The 17,279-nt window shown below is 43.4% G+C and overlaps 1 protein-coding gene across 1 annotated transcript in view; it reads right to left on the reverse strand.

Annotated features, from left to right (window-relative positions):
• Nucleotides 1-17,279, reverse strand: part of LOC132834345 (peroxidasin homolog) — a 281,522-nt gene that overhangs the window by 170,120 nt on the left and 94,123 nt on the right. The gene's annotated exons all lie outside the window — the stretch shown is intronic.

The following is a 17,279-nucleotide window of genomic DNA, read 5'->3' on the forward strand; positions in this document are numbered from 1 at the left end:
GCACAGTTGCCAAAAACCACAAGAGACTTGCATTTATCAAAAAATATGCACAAAACCATGTCACATAAATGAAAGAAAAATCTGCGGAACACACGCAATTGTCACCAGCATCTGCTTTGAAAAGCTCAAACCAACAATCCATTCTGGAGGAAGTCACAGTAGGTCTTGTCATTCAGAGTAAACAGAACTATAAGGGCATGTTATAAATCAACTTTCACCTGCAAACAAGCTGCATGGAAAATAGTGACATTCCAGTACAACTATATGAAATAGTTTTTATTGAAAATATAGATTTTATGGAAAGAAACAATTACTGACATGCACTGCTCTGTCTTTCTCAAATCTCCAACTCCAACACAGCCAAGATGACTTGGCAGTGCAGGAAAGGTCACACAAATGCCGAAAATCAAACTTTCATACAGGCCACTGCAAGTAACTGAGACGTATAGAGATTCATTTAAATGATTGGTCTCTGGTTTGATCCATGTGTCTCTAGAGTACAACCATCACATTCAATATTAACAAGTTGAAGGAATTGATTTCACTTTATCAAACCTTTAGTAAAATAAAAATCTGAAAAGAACTTCTGCTGGCAGAGCTCTCCCTGATCCTTCAAAATACTTCACTAATGTGAAGCATACAAACTAAAGGATCACGTTGTAGACATAAAGCAAGTCAGAATCAACATAGGCATGAATTAACAGGCAAATTATAGGCAGTATTAACTATGAATTACACATGGAATTGCAGAGATGACCTCATATCCCTCAGAAATGTGGCACCACACAGTCTTTCCACCTAGGCTTTCAGACTTACTCAATAAATTTGGTCCTCATGTCATCTCCAAAAGTAGTTCCATCACTCAAGTTCCCTGGAGATAATTGTTACCCAAACAGCACACTGTTGCAGAGTCTCCTTAGCTAGATTTAGAACAATGCTGACAGCACAAATTCCCCAGAGCTGCCTTTTGAGCCATCAAAACCTGTTTTGCCATTCAAATGGATCACAGCTGATCATCTACTTCAATACAACTCTCCGGTATTACATCCTTGACATCTTTAATCTCCAGAAATCTAGCAACTTTTGTCCTAAACTTGCTCAATGATTGCGTATCCACAACCCTTTAACACTGAGAATTTCAATGATTCACCCTCAATAAGAAATGTCTCCTTATCTCAGACCTGGAACAAGGGGTAGACAAGATCTCCAGGTTTTAGACTCACCAGCCAGGAGAAACGTCCTACCTTCAACAGCCTTATTACATCCTGCAAGATATCTGTATTTTTCAATAAGATCACCTCATTCTTTGGAAATATGGAAATCACAGACCCAGTTTCCTCAATCTCAAGGTTAACATGCAGATTCCCCTAGCAGCTAGGGAGACAATTTCAATGCTAAGCTTCATTTTGAGAGGGCTAGAACTCAAGAGCAGGAATGTACTGCTGAGGCGGTATAAGGCTCCGGTCAGTCTGCATTTGGAATGCTGTGAGCAGTTTTGGGACCTGTGTCTAAGGAAAGACGTGGAGGCCTTCAAGGGTGCCTAGAGGAGATTCAGAGGAATGATCCAAAGGATTAAGGGCATGTCATGTTCAATACTCTAGGTCTGCACTCGATGGAGTTTAGAAGGATGGTGGCCGGGTGTGGAATATCTCATTGAAAATTGAGGGCTTGGCTAGAGTGGACATGGAGAAGATGTTTCCACTAGTAGAACACACTAGCACCTGAAGGCACAGCCTCAAGGTGATATGACAACCTTTTAGAAGGGAGATGAGAAGGAATTTCTTCAGCCAGAGGGTGGTGAATCTGTGAAACGCGTTGACATGTGGAGGCCGAATCAATGCACGTATCCAAGATAGAGAGAGATGAGTTCTTGATTATCAAGAGGAACAAAGGTTACGGGGAGCAGTCAGGAGAACATGGTTGAGAAATATATCAGCCATGAGTGAATGTAGGAGCAGACCCGACAGGCTAAATGGCCTCATTTTGCTCTAAGTCTTTTTAGTATAGTGGTCTATTCTCATCATCCTAGGGATTAATTTAGTAAAACTCCACTCCATCTCCTCAATTTGAAGTCCATCCTTCCTGAGGTAAGGAGACAAAAACTGTCAATAATATTATAGGTGCAGGCTCACTGAGATTCCAAAACTAAAGTCCCCACAGTTTTACAAGATCATAATGCTGCTCTCTGATTAGAGAGATCATGATTAGATTAGATTCCCTACAGTGTAGAAACAGGCTTTCTGGCCCCAAAAGTCCACACCAACCCTCTGAAGACAACCCATCCAGACCCATTCCCTTAAATTTACCCCTGCACCTAACACTATGGGCAATTTAGGATGGCTAATTCACCTAACCTGCACACCTTTGGATTGTGGGAGGAAACCGGAGCTCCCAGAGGAAACCCAAGCCGACACGGGAGAATGTGCAAACTCCACACAGGCAGTTGACCGACGCAGGAATTGAACCCGGGTCCCTGGTGCTGTGACGCAGAAGTACAAACCACTGTGCCACCGTGCCGATCGATGGTGGTGGTTTAACCTGAGGGTCACCGCACCTCAGGTGAGGGGAGAGATAGTGGCGTTTACCTCAGTCAGTGCAGGAACCGAACCTATGCTGTTAGCAAAACTCTGTATTACAAACCAGTCATTCAGCTATTTGAGCTAACTGAGTAAGAGTGCAGTTCCTTATAAATTTAACTTCTATTCTTTTCCTGCTGTAACCTTTGTTCTTTACAGCAGTAGCTTCGTTTGACAGCCGTCTCTTTGATCTCTTCTCCAGTTCTGTTGTACCTGCAGCTATGCTGGGTGTGTGTGGCTACACAACATCCACACTTGAACATCCTTCCTGCTTTTAGGTCAAGGGTTGTCCAGTCACATGATGGACCTTCAAGAAAATTACATTTAGTTTCCTTTGCAATCATTGCAAACTCCTAAAAGTACTTTTCAATCATTCTTAAAATCTACATTTGATCTAAACAAGCTATATAAAAACAAAATCCTTACTGAACTACTTTCAAATCAAAGGGTATCACAGTGGTGCAGAAAAGGGAAGAAAACATATTGTTATGAAGTTGTACCTTTAAGAGAGACTGGAAGCTGGCATGGACTTAGAGAGGCAAAGAGTGCACTGAAAGAATTTAAAATATAACATTTGACTGTGAAACCAATAGTAACGCTGAGTTGTCATGACAGAAAAACAAATTCAAATTTAGTCAATCAGTTTAAGTTATGCACCGGATACCAACGTCCAATCAAATTTGAATTTGTTTTTGTATCATGACAACTCATCTGCACAAATTCAAATTTGATTGGATGTTGGTATCTGGGGCATAATTTAAACTGATTGGCCAAATTTGAATTTATTTTGATTGAATTTGGCCAATCAGTTTAAATTATGCCCCAGATACCAAATTCCAGTCAAATTTGAATTTAGCATTTTGACAACCTCAAACCAATGAAATGATCTGATATTTTGGGGTATAAAACAAGACATTTTGAACAGTTAGCAGGAGAACTGCCGAGAACACCAACAAGTATAGACTGCTAGCCAAACAGCTCTCTGAAAGTACCTGTACGTAAGAAATTCGTGCAACAGAACATCGAAGCTGTTCTAGAGAAAAATATACAAAAGGAGAATCAACAAAGCTGACTGGTTTTGAAACGTGATTATTTTTTGTAAATCTTAATCATTTTTTAAAAATCGGATCACTATTGTTGAGTGGGAGGTAAAAGATAGGTTTAAGAGAAAGGAGTTGTAAATAGCTGTTGTTTTAATGTTCTCTGTTGGACGTTAAGAATAAAGTTGTTAATTTTTATTTGAAATAGTGACTTCTGGGATAGTTATTTCCCTCTCAAATTTAACAGATTACAGCACAAGGTGAGAGTGTGTGCGTGTGCGTGTGCGTGTGCGTGTGTGTGTTGTAACAATATACTAGAAACGGATACAATATACTTCAAGGGCAGCCTTTGTCAGTAAGTCAGCAGTCATTGATTAATGCCTGCAATGAAACACGTGAATGGCAAATAGCATTACTGCTTGAATTCAAGCAATCTCACACAGAAGGAGCTGATTACCTATATCCAAGTCAGTCACTGGAATGTGCATGATTAAGTAACAATATGCACCTTCATACAGAGAAGTACAAACCCAATAGATAAAGAAGATGCATAATTATTAACCAGCACAACCACTTGAAGAAAGAGAGGAGAATGAGAGAGGATCAGACAGGAAAGGGTCTCAACTCCTTGTCCCATTTTTTTGTGATTACACATTTATGTTGCACTTCCCTTTTTAAAAGAATTCTCCCTTGTACAGGGGATTTCTTCGAAACATGGGTAATGGTAGATAATGCTTCTGTTCAAAACCGTTTATTCACCTGCTATACTGGTAAATGCTGATTGCTGATCACACCTTGCCAAAGAACTTTCACCAGCTTTCCAGGCTCCAGACTTAAACAATTTTATTTAATTTTAATTGCTCTATGACAGGTGGCCATGACTTTAGCGATCAAGTCCCTAAATTCTGGAATTCTGTTCAAACACTCTGTAACTCCCTATCTCTCTTTCCTAAGGCACTCCTTCCCCAATACTTTAGTTTCACATATACTTTTGTTGATGCCTTGTGAGATGCCTTGGAACACTTGAGTCAAATGTATTAGTGAAATACAAATTGTGTTTAATTAAAGGGACCTGATAGTGCTACCCAAGGCATTAAGACCGAGTACACGGACATTAAAATCCAGGTACCTGTACATGAATTAAGAGAAGTCTTTGGTTCATGAAAGAGCTTTGTAAACTCTGTGCAAACTCATGATCAATCATGTGAGAATGAACTGTTTGTAAATACATCAGGGCTGAACAGTCACTGTACATTACAGGATAAGGATGCCAATGCTGGACAATTAGCCCGTCCCTTACAGATGTCAGGTCCGACTGTAGTGGAACAACTGATGAACAACTTGCAGGTAGTATCTTCTTAGAATCCTTACAGTGTAGAAACAGGCCATCTGGCCCAACAAGTCCACACCAACCCTCCAAACAGCATCCAACCCAGACCCACCCCCCACCCTATCCTTGTAACCCTTTATACCCCATGGCTAATCCCTACCCAATATACAGCACAGAAAAAGACCCTTTGGTCCAACCAGTCCTTGCCAAACATAATACCAAAATAAACTAGTTCCATATCCCTTCAAACCTTTCCTGTTCATGTACTTCCCTAAGTGACCTTTAAGCATTGTAATTGTACCTGCGTCCACCACTTCTTCAGGACGTTCATTCCACACACTCTCACCTTAAAATATAACCCCTAGGCTTGAAATCCCCCAACCTAGGAAAAAGACACCTTCCTTCAATCCTATACATATCCCTCATGGTTTTATAAACCTCTGTCACCTCTCAACATTCTACGCTCCAATGGAAAAGAGGTCCCAGCCTTTCTTTATAACTCAAGGCTTCCACAGCCGGCAATATTCTGGTAAATCTCTTCTGAACCCTCTCTAGCTTAATAATACACTCCCATTAACAGGGTGACCAGAACTGTAGACAGTACCCCAGAACAGGCATCACCAATGTCCTGTAAAACCTCAACATAACATCTGAACTCCTATACTGTACTCACAGCATCTTCTCACTCTGTTTTACCACTCCACGTTTACTGATATTTGCATTCTCTGGAAATATTGGTGAGAACAGTTATTTAGCTTAAGGCTGTTGTGGATAAGGGAAAAGCAAAAGGAGCATTATTCAAAAAAAAGGGCATATTATTTCTCAGAGATGATAGTTCAATTGTGAGCTTTGGACGAGAAGTGCTTTTTCAAAGAATCGCTCATCAGGGCTGTACTGTGACTTCGGGAAAGTTAGCAAATATGTTATGCTGCAAATTATCTCGTACTATCACTGGGGAGGAATTTCTTCACCCAGACAGTGGTGAGTCAGTGGAAATCTCTTGCACAAGAAGTGGTTGAGGCCAAAACATTGAATGTTTTGAAGAAGGAGTTAGTTATAGTTCTTTGGGCTACAGAGACTAACAAGTATGTGGAGAAAGCAGGGTACAGTCTACTGAATTGGATGTTCAGCCATGATCATCCTGAATGGTGCAAGAGGGCTGAAGGGCCAAATGGCCTCTTGCTGCTCAATTTTGTTTATGTTTCTAAGATTCAATTTCAATTTAAAAACAATAAGTCTGTTACCAGCAGCCTTTCGGGAAGGTTTAACCCGATGGTCACCGTACCTCAGGCAAGGGCTAAGGTTGAAAAAGTGGGACCTTTGCGGTCACTTCAGCTGGGATAGGAATGTTGATGTCACCCCGCTTCATAAATCAGCCAAACAGCTCACTGAACTAACCAACCTTCTATTCTGCCCAATAACTTTAATCTGAATTCTCCATTAATCGACCATTCATTCCATACTGGAAGCAGAACGTTACTGCTAGGTAACTGTTGTTGTCACCATTATTGTCAGATAAGCTTCGACCTGCATGTCACTGTACCAACACCCTTCCTGATTTTGAGGGTTTTTGTGATGCGGTGGTAGTGTCCCTACCTCTGAGCCAGGAGGTCAACATTCAAGTCCTGCCTTCTCCAGAGGTATGTCCCATCATCTCTGAACAGGTCAATTAAAAATATCCCCACGATTTTGAAGATCTCTGCCAAACCTGCTTTGCTGTGTGCACCAAGGAGAACCACCTCAGTCAGTGAAATCCACCATCCAGGTACACTTCCGAGAAATCTTCTCCTTAACCCTCCATAAACAGTGATGCCCGGATTGCAGGCACTTCATTCAATTTACCACCCAGTAAGGCCAACCAGTGCAGAACAATCAGGAAAAGCCAATGTAATCTTGAACTCAGACAGCAGACACACATGTGACCAAACAGTGGTTACCAGAGCTTGAATATTGGTTTGTGTCTTGTTGAGACAGAGCGTTTCACAACACCCATGCTGCCACTTCCATGGAATGTCCACCATTCTCATCTCAATTAGGCACTGGCAAGGCCACCACAGGGCTTATGCCTCAAATGAAGACCCTGGGGACATATGTCTTTCCTATTACTCAGCGACACCACAGAGACAGCCATGATGCAGCTGGAAGTGCAGCCACCAAGGAGGCCAGCACTGTGGGTCAGTGGTTAGCACTGCTGCCTCACAGCGCCAGGGACTCTGGGTTGATTCCTGTCTCTGAGGAGAAAGTGAGGACTGCAGATGCTGGAGATCAGAGCTGAAAATGTGTTGCTGGAAAAGCGCAGCAGGTCAGGCAGCATCCAAGGAACAGGAGATTCGACGTTTCGGACATATTCCTGAAGAAGGGCTTATGTCCGAAACGTCAAATTTCCTGTTCCTTGGATGCTGCCTGACCTGTTGCACTTTTCCAGCAACACATTTTCAGCGCTGATTCCTGTCTCTGTGGAGTTTGCGCATTCTCCCACGTGTCTGCATGGGTTTCCATCAAATTCTGAGAAGGAATCTACGATTTTAAGGTTAGGACATTGCCTGTTTGTTTCTTTCTAAGAGGTGGTTAGTTTTCAGTGGATAGGATACACACCTGCCTGTTGTCCAGTCTCCTGATCAGGTACTGATCACTTTTGATTGATGGGCACTGATCGCTTTTGATCGACGAGAGGGTGCAGGACTCTCTCAACCTCCTCGACAAGGGGTCAAACTACTTGCTGGTTTAATCCAAATGGCAGTCACTGATTGTCCACTTAACATCTTCCAACCGATGGTGGGGTACAAGGGTAACCTACACTCCTTGCTGCCCTGGACTTATTTCAGATGAGGTAAAGGTGACAGGATTTCAGTACACCCTGACTTCACTTCATTAGATGTCCTTGCTACCTACAAACTCACCATCAACGGGGATTCAGCTCACTGTGTTCATTTCTGATCAGTGACACGTGGTATTTTGCTAAGAGATAATATTGAGTATAACGAGGTGCTGATACCTCAATCAAACTGACAAAAGGATTTCTGTTTAAAGTTCATATAACTAAACACCAATTACACTGCCTTCAACAATCCCTCTCTGTTTCTTCAATCAACTTAATATAAGCAATGAAACTCAATTCACCATTAACAAATCTCTACTGGCTGTCACACCAAACAAAAACCTAAAGAACTGCAGATGCTGTAAATCAGAAATTTAGAGAAAAAACAAAAATTGCTGGAAAAGCTCAGGTCTGGCAACATCTGTGAAGAGAAATTAAAGTTAACTATTCAGGTCCGGTGATCGTCCCTCCGAATTCAGTTAGCTTTGATGTCTCTTCACAGACGCTGCCAGACCTGCTGAACTTTTCCAGCAACTTCTGTTTGGCTAGTTGTCATTCACTCCCCCACATACTTCTCAAGTAAAAATTGTGTCTCGATTATTATTCTTCAAGGAAGGTGGTGGTGAAATAGAACTGGGTGATTTCAGCCTATTACATTCAAATAATAATTGTCGACAGGAAGCTGAGAAGGTTCAAGACTTGGGAGATTCCAGAGACAACAGTGTAAGAGTGGGTAGACAAGTCATTGAAGGAGTTTATTTCAATATGCAGGATAAATAGAGAAGACACCAGATCAGGATAATCTCACCGAGCTGCACTATGAAGGAGAAGCACTCAGTGAAGATCATGAGGTCAAGTTGGCTGTAGTCAGGCCAAGCATGAAGAGGGATCAAATCATTGCATTCATACAGCAAGTCATTTCATATGACTGAAAGGTTTGACACAGGGAACTGCTTAAAACACAAACAGATTGTGGACAACAGCTGAGAAGAATGTACTTTTACAACGAATGGAAGCTACTGGGGATATGAATGCACAATTAAAACCTGCTAGAAGTTATATGGTCAGTATCTCACTCAACTTCCACGAGTGGAGGCGAAAGAATGTTGTTTCCGAAGGTGATCCCACTAATATCATAGCATGTGAGCAGAGACTTTTGTAGAAATGGAATAATGGCAGCTTTCTTTGTTAAGATGACACTGCCAAATGTATCTTATGACTTGGTTAAAGACCAGTAGCTTTCCTGTTTGAAGCAGACAAAGCTTAAAACTCCCAGGTACACATTAATAGAACTTAGCTATAAAATTCCAGAATTTTAAAGCAAAATAAAAATTAAATGAACTTTATGAAGTCAAAGGAATAAACAAACTAATACACTAAAATACCAAGAACTAACTCAAGGTAAATGTGAAATGATAGGCAAACTGTAGCCAACTGCAAATGTGTTGCTGGTCAAAGCACAGCAGGCCAGGCAGCATCTCAGGAATAGGGAATTCGACGTTTCGAGCATAGGCCCTTCATCAGGAATAAGAAATAACTGTAGCCAAGCACACAAACTGTGACCAAGCACAAAAACCACACCATACATTGATTGGTTGATGCGATCAAGGTAGAATGATCTGCAACCTACCCAGCCATCAATATTAAATGAGGGTCACCAAACCTTGCTAACAATGTCTTCCTCCTAAAGGATTTCAACTTTTAACATCTGAAGATCCAGCCTTTGAAATTTCAAACGTCACTCTGACTCATGCCTACGAAATTGCCCGTGGTTCAATCTCTTCTCCTGAGACTGTTTTTGCCTGCAGTCCCAATGCTGTGTTTTCATAGTGACCCCAGGTACACTCCCAACCCTTCAGCCACTCTTGAGCACAATACTACTTCTTAGAAGGGTTTCCTTTAGCCCACAGGCCCAACACGGAATCAAAAGTCTTCAGCTCATGGCTGCTTCCGAGCTTCAACTGCATTGGAACGTTTCCTGAGTTGCTCTTGAACCCTAACCCCAACTCTCTGCGGAGTTTGACTGCTTGCAGTTGCTCTGAGCCTGACCTATCCAACTGTGTGTCTCCCCTCCACCCCTGCCTCCACACAACCCCGTTATGGGACATGCCTTTCATATTACCATGACGTGCTCTGTGGTCTGAGTTTTAGCACATCAATTCACCATCAAAGCACACTATTCCCTTTAAAATCTATGGGTCTTTCAGCTGTGAAAAAAAAACTTGAGTACAGCATGCACAGTCTGTGACACTGTCATGCTGAGCATTTTCGACAACTCATCAGGAATTGGAATCTTCAGCCTCCGCCCACAACTGGGTAAGTTCAGGATTCATGGCAATATCAATTTACCAGGGTATACCCTCCACCACCTTCCAGCGGATAATTGAGTGTACCCGTAGCACAATCAGTGAACTGAACTACTAAAGCAGCACATGAGAGAGACAATGTGGAGAAGCACTGTTGATATTGTATCAGAATTTCACAGTAAGAGATTTGCTATTTAGATCTTAAAAGTTTCCCTGTAAATTTTGGTAGAACCCACTAACAAGAATGCCTGGATAAGGAGATCCACATTCATTCTGCACTGTGTCATCACAGGATTGTTATGTCTATAAACAAAAGGACTAAAAGCATTTCATTCCAGCAACAGCAAAAATAACATACCAATGAAGCTCACCGGTGCTGTCGACAATGTTCAGGGCGAGTGTAAAACTCATCTCGACTGGATGTTATCAAACTGTTGTGAACGCTGGGGAAAGTTACATGGTCCATTGTAGACAGGTTTGCAAATCAATGGGGTTGGGGAAGGGACCAAAATCGCACAGATGTCTTGCCCACTAGCCACATCCCCTCTAACAACCTGACTGTAGAAAGATTAATTCCTGGCCTCTCACCATTGCTCAGCCAGTGAATGGAAGTGGCAATGAGCAGGAAGCTCAGCAGGTAATCATCCTTAGGGCAGGGATGAGCTGACATTTTGGTGAGGTGCTGTAGGAGTGGACTTGAGTTCAGCAGAGTGGAAAAAGTGAGGACTGCAGATGCCGGAGATCAGAGTCGAGTGCATGGAGCTGGAAAAGCACAGCAGGTCAGGCAGCATCCCAAGAGCAGGAGAGTCAACATTTTGGACATAAGCCCTTCATCAGGCTTGAGGCTCGTGAGTCAGAGATCCCCTTCCCCGCAGTCGATGATGCCCTCCAGTGCATCTCATTCACTTCCTGCACCTCTGCCCTCGAACCCCACCTCTCCAACCGTAACCGTAACCTGGCCCTCACCTTCCACTCCAGCAACCTCCAAATACATTGCATCATCCGCCACCATTTCTGTCACCTACAAACAGACCCCACCATCACAGATATATTTCCCTCCCCTCCTCTATCCGCTTTTGGGAAAGACCATTCCCTCTGCAACTCGTCAGGTCCATGCCCTTTATCAACCCACCCTCCCTTCCCAGCAGCTTCCCCTGCCACTGCACAAATTGTGAAACCTGTGCCCACAACTCCCCCCACGTCTCTGTCCAAGACCCCAAAGGAGCCTTCCACACCCATCAGAGTTTTACCTGCACTTCCACACATGTCATTTATTGTATCTGCTGCTCCTGATGCAGTCTCCTCTAAATCAGGGAAACAGGATGCATATTCACAGAACACTTCAGAGAACATCTCTGGGACACATGCACAAAGCAACCCCACCGCCCTGTGGCCGAACACTTTAACTTTCCCTCCCACTCTGCGAAGGACATGCAGACTCTGGGCCTCCTCCATCGCCAAATCCTGACCACCTGACACCTGGAGAAAGTATGCCTCATCTTCTGTCTAGGGGCCTTTCAACTACATGGGATTAATGTGGATTTGAAAATGTGTTGCTGGTTAAAGCACAGCAGGCCAGGCAGCATCCTAGGAACAGGAAATTCGACGTTTCGGGCCAGAGCCCTTCATCAGGAATCAAAGGCTCCTTTGGGGTCTTGGACGGAGACGCGGGGGGAGATGTGGGCACAGGTTTCACAATTTGTGCAGTGGCAGGGGAAGCTGCTGGGAGGGAAGGGTAGGATGATAGAGGGCATGGACCTGACGAGTTGCAGAGGGAATGGTCTTTCCCAAATTAATGTGGATTTCACCAGTTTCCTCATTTCCCCTTCCCCCACCTTATCCAAGATCCAACCTTCCAACTCGGCACCGTCCTCATGACCTGTCCTCCCTGTCCATCTTCCTTCCCACCTGTCAGCTCCAGCTTCCTCTCTAACCTATCATCTTTACCCCCACCTCAATCTACCTATCACACTCTCAGCTACCATCCCCCCAGCCACCACCACCCCATTTATCTCTCAGCCTCCGACTCACAAGCCTCATTCCTGATGAAGGGCTTGTGCCCAAAACGTCGATCCTCCTGCTCTTCAGATGCTCTCTGACGTGCTGTGCTTTTCCAGCACCACACTCTCGACCCTTCATCAGAGTGGAGTTGAGTTTGATTGCAACTTTTCTTAGCAACAAGTGAGAAACCTCACCCTCCCACACAATAAGATCCAGACCTCAGTTCCAAGGAGGGAATAAGCCTTGGTCCAAGTTTACAAGCCAAACTTGCGGAATTAAGGGATGAAGAGCTTATGCTCGAAACGTTGACTCTCCTGCTCCTCGGATGCTGCCTCACCCATTGTGTTTTTCCAGCACCACACTCTTCGACTCTGATCTCCAGTACCTGTAGTCCTTACTTTCTCCGAATTAAGGGATGTGCCACATAATGAAACCATATTGGCCTTTGTCAGCAAGACGAAAAGTAAACATTACACACAACACAGAGCTCAAGTGCTGCCAAAAGATATTAGATGTTAATAATGGAGTGGATTAAATTATAGCCAGGCACCCATAAAAGCAATCTCAAGGTTTTACCTCTTCACGAAAGACCTTCAAATTCATGTAAAGAGTCCAACATGATATACCACAAATTCACTGCAATTACCTTGAAAATATTAGTCTTCACAGAATGCCACGATTATTGCACACTAATCAGAAGTTAAGTAAAGCCAGATGTCTTTACAAATGTAATGTTACAGAAGAATCGGTAAGTAAATACCATAGCTATATGACTGAGAAAGACCAGACAGACTTTACAACCTGCTAACGAATTGAGGGTTATATGACTGATGACAAAGGAGGCAGTATAGTTCTTGGTAATATTTAAATGTATACGTTAAGAATCTTGCATATACATATGTATGGTTACAGACTTTAACATCGACAACTTGAGTTAAAAATGTCCACTCACTTTTATGTCACATACCATTGTTTACATGCAGGATGTTCAATGCGGTTGTGGGCAACAGTGTTTCAAGTCAATTTTGCACAAACTGCTTTTGACTGAAAGTTTGCTGCACACAAAAATTACTTTGAATACTGTTAAACAACACTCAAGTCTGCAAATTTCAATACGTATTTATATTTCGATCAATTCTTCTCTCTGTGCTTAAACCAATAATATCTTTCTCAACCTTTGGGGAGATGATGAACTAATGATAAAGTAACTGGGCCAGTAATCCACTCTAGCTGCTAGAATTTAAATCCAACTAATAAAATTTGGAACTGAAAGCTAGTTTCAGTGATGGTGACCATGAAACCATCATTGATTGCTATAAAAACCCATCTGGTTCACTAACGTCTTTTAAGGATGGAGAATGTCGCTCTGATGTACTCTGACCTGTATGCACATACGATTGAATGGTTGAGTCTTCCCTACACTCTAGCTAACCAGGCAATTCAAGTGCAATTAGGGATGAGCAAACATGTTGGCCTTGCCACCAGTGACCATACCCCGTGTAAGAATAAAATCAATAGAAGACGGCAGCAGTTCTGAGAACAATTGACAGCTGGAAGTCCATCTTTCTCAGGGTAAAGCCCAAACTCAGAGATTCAAAACACACAGCTGAGGCTGCCCCTCTGCAGCACTGAGGAAATGCTGTACAGTCACAGGCTCTGTCTTTCAGATAAGACACTTAACCACCTGCCCTCTCAGGTGGATTTAAATGATCCCATGGCACTATTCCTGAGAAGGTCAAGGGTACAGGCCTAATGTTTACACCTCAATCAACATCAACTGGAGAGATTGTTTAGTTACTATTTTGTTGCGTTTTGTGTAGGTTTACTGTGTGAAAATTGTTATGTTTCCTATATCATACTCTTCAAAAATACTACAGAAATTTTACCAGGTTGAAGGGTTTGAGCTATAGGGAGAGGCTGAATAGGCTGGGGCTGTTTTCCCTGGAGTGTTGGAGGCTGAGGGGCGACCTTATAGAGATTGATAAGGTCATGAGGGGTATGGATAGGATAAATAGACAATCTCTTTTCCCTGTGGTGGGCGAGTCCAGAATTAGAGGGCAGAGGTTTAAGGTGAGAGGAGAAAGCTACAAAAGGTACCGAAGGGGCAACGTTTTTACGCAGAGGGTGATGCATGTATGGAATGAGCTGCCAGAGGAAGTGGTGGGTACTGGTACATTGCAGCATTTAAAAGGCATCTGGATGGGTATATGAATAGGAAGGGTTTAGAGGGATATGAGCCATGTGTTGGCAAATGGGACTAGATTAATTTAAGATATCTGGTCAGCACAGGCGAGTTGGACTGAAGGACCTGTTTTTGACCTATACAAATCTATGGCTCTACAGAGTGCTCTGGGGATATGGGCGGGGTGCTGGTAGGTGGAACTAGATTAGGCTGGGATATCTGGTCAGCATGGACGAGTTGGATCGAAGGGTCTGTTTTCGTGCTGTGTATGTCTATGACTCTACGACCTTCTTTGTGTAACCCAGCTGATGAGGAGAGATTGTGAAGACTGGGACTACACTCATTGACATTTAGAAGAATGGAAACATATAAAATTATGAAGGGAATAGATATGATAGAAGAGGGGGTTGTTTCTGCTGGTGATTAAACTAGAACTAGGGGTCATAGCCTCAAAATAAGATGAAGCAGATTTAGGACTGCGTTGAGGAGGAATTTCACTCAAAAGGGTTGTGAATCTGTGGAATTCCCTGGCCAGTGAAAGAGTTGAGGCTACCTTGTTTAATGCTTTTAAGACAAAAGATAGATAGATTTTTGGTTAGTAAAGCAACAAATGATTATGGTGAGTGGGTGGGTATGGAGGGCTGAGTCCATGAAAAGATCAGCCATGATCTTATTGAATGGCACAGCAGGCTCAAGGGGCCAGATGGCCTACTCCTGCTCAGAGTTCTTACATTCAAACTATGTTTTCTAGTGTGTTGTGGGTTTATCCATAGCCATCAGTACCCCTCTCTACAATAAGTGAAAATGGTCCAAATTTATAAAATCTGAGATTTAAAACCCAAACTATTGTTATAGAGTCATAGCGGCATGGAAACAGACCCTTCGGTCCAACCCGTCCTTGCCGACCAGATATCCCAACCCAATCTAGTCTCACCTGCCAGCACCCGGCCCATATCCCTCCAAACCCTTCCTATTCATATACGCATCCAAATGCCTCTTAAATGTTGCAATTGTACCAACCTCCACCACATCCTCTGGCAGCTCATTCCATACACGTACCACCTTCTAGGAGAAAATGAGGACCGCAGATGATGGAGATCAGAGCTGAAAATGTGTTGCTGGAAAAGGGCAGCAGGTCAGGCAGCATCCAAGGAGCAGGAGTCCTGAAGGATTTCCTGAAGAAGGGCTTATGCCTGAAACGTCGATTCTCCTGCTCCTTGGATGCTGCCTGATCTGCTGCACTTTTCCAGCAACACATTTTTCAGCACGTACCACCTTCTGTGTGAAAAAGTTGCCCTTCAGATCTCTTTTATATCTTTCCCCTCTCACCCTAAACCTATGCCCTCTAGGGGACTCCCTGACCCCAGGGAAAAGACTTTGCCTATTTATCCTATCCATGCCCCTCATAATTTTGGCAACATCTATAAGGTCGCTCCTCAGCCTCCGACACTCCAGGCAAAACAGCCCCAGCCTGTTCAGCCTCTCCCTGTAGCTCAGATCCTCCAACCCTGGCAACATCCTTGTAAATATTTTCCGAACCCTTTCAAGTTTCACGACATCTTTCCAATAGGAAGGAGACCAGAATTGCACGCAATATTCCAACAATGGCCTAACCAGTGTCCTGGACAGCTGCAACATGGCCTCCCAACTCCTGTACTCAATACTCTAACCAATAAAGGAAAGCATATCAAATGCCTTCTTCACTATCCTATCTACCTGTGACTCCACTTTCAAGGAGCTATAAACCTGCACTCCAATGTCTCTTTGTTCAGCAACACTCCCTAGGACCTTACCATTAAGTGTATAAGCCCTGATAAGATTTCCTTTCCCAAAATGCAGCACCTCGCATTTATCTGAATTAAACTCCACTTCTCAGCCCATTGGCCCATCTGGTCCAGATCCTGTTGTAATCTGAGGTAACCCTCTTCGCTGTCTACTACACCACCAATTATGGTGTCATCTGCAAACTCACCAACTGTACCTCTTATGCTCGCGTACAAATCATTTATGTAAATGACAAAAAGTAGAGGGCCCAGCACCAATCCTTGTGGCACTCCACTGGTCACAGACCTCCAGTCTGAAAAACAACTCTCCAGCACCACCCTCTGTCTTCTTCCTTTGAGCCAGTTCTGTATCCAAATGGCTCATTCTCCCTGTATTCCATGAGAGCTAACCTTGCAAATCAGTCTCCCAAGGGGAACCTTGTCGAACGCCTTACTGAAGTCCATGTAGATCACATCTACTACTCTGCCCTCATCAATCTTCTTTGTTATTTCTTCAAAAAACTCAATCAATTTTGTGAGACATGATTTCCCACGCACAAAGCCATGTTGACTATCCTTAATCAGTCCTTGCCTTTCCAAATACATGCACATCCTGTCCCTCAGGATTCCTTCCAACAACTTGCCCATGACCGAGGTCATGCTCACCGGTCTACAGTTCCCTGGCTTGTTTTTACCGCCCTTCTTCAACAGTGGCACCACGTTGGCCAACCTCAGTCTTCCGGCACCTCACCTATGACTATCGATGATACAAATATCTCAGCAAGAGGCCCCGCAATCACTTCTCTGTCTTCCCACAGAGTTCCCGGGTACACTTGATCAGGTCCTGGGAATTTATGCACCTTTAACCATTTCAAGACATCCAGCACTTCCTCCTCTGTAATCTGAACATTTTGCAAGCTGTCACCATCTATTTCCCTACAGTTCTATATCATGAAACCAATAATAATACTGATGATAGTTCAAAGTCTGTGAGAAAACTTGTAGCTCGGGTGCTCGTTGTTGTGGTTCTGTTCGCCGAGTTGGGAATTCGTGTTGCAGACATTTCGTCCCCTGTCTAGGTGACATCCTCAGTGCTTGGGAGCCTCCTGTGAAGCACTTCTGTGATCTTTCCTCCGGCATTTGTAGTGGTTTGAATCTGCCACTTCCGGTTGTCTCCCAAGCACTGAGGAGGTCACCTAGACAGGGGACGAAATGTCTGCAACACAAATTCCCAGCTCGGTGAATAGAACCACAACAATACTG

The sequence above is a fragment of the Hemiscyllium ocellatum genome, chromosome 3 (genome assembly GCF_020745735.1).
Source record: "Hemiscyllium ocellatum isolate sHemOce1 chromosome 3, sHemOce1.pat.X.cur, whole genome shotgun sequence".
NCBI classification, from domain to species: domain Eukaryota; kingdom Metazoa; phylum Chordata; class Chondrichthyes; order Orectolobiformes; family Hemiscylliidae; genus Hemiscyllium; species Hemiscyllium ocellatum.